Consider the following 235-nt stretch of genomic DNA (forward strand, 5'->3'; position numbering starts at 1 on the left):
ACACAGGCCAACAATTCACAGAACCAGAGACCAGACCTACTATACCCGAAGGTTTTTGCTGCGCTGAATCCGAATCTGACCTCAGAAAAATTCCATCACCCTCAGTTTTCGAGATATTCTAACATAAAGTGGCCAAAAACCCGTTATTTTGATGTGTTCGAGGCCCCGTAACATCGCGAAAAAATTTTTTTTCACAAACTGACAATGGCATCGTAAAGAACTACTCTTTACCTTC

This window comes from Belonocnema kinseyi, chromosome 8 (assembly GCF_010883055.1).
Source record: "Belonocnema kinseyi isolate 2016_QV_RU_SX_M_011 chromosome 8, B_treatae_v1, whole genome shotgun sequence".
NCBI classification, from domain to species: Eukaryota; Metazoa; Arthropoda; class Insecta; order Hymenoptera; family Cynipidae; genus Belonocnema; species Belonocnema kinseyi.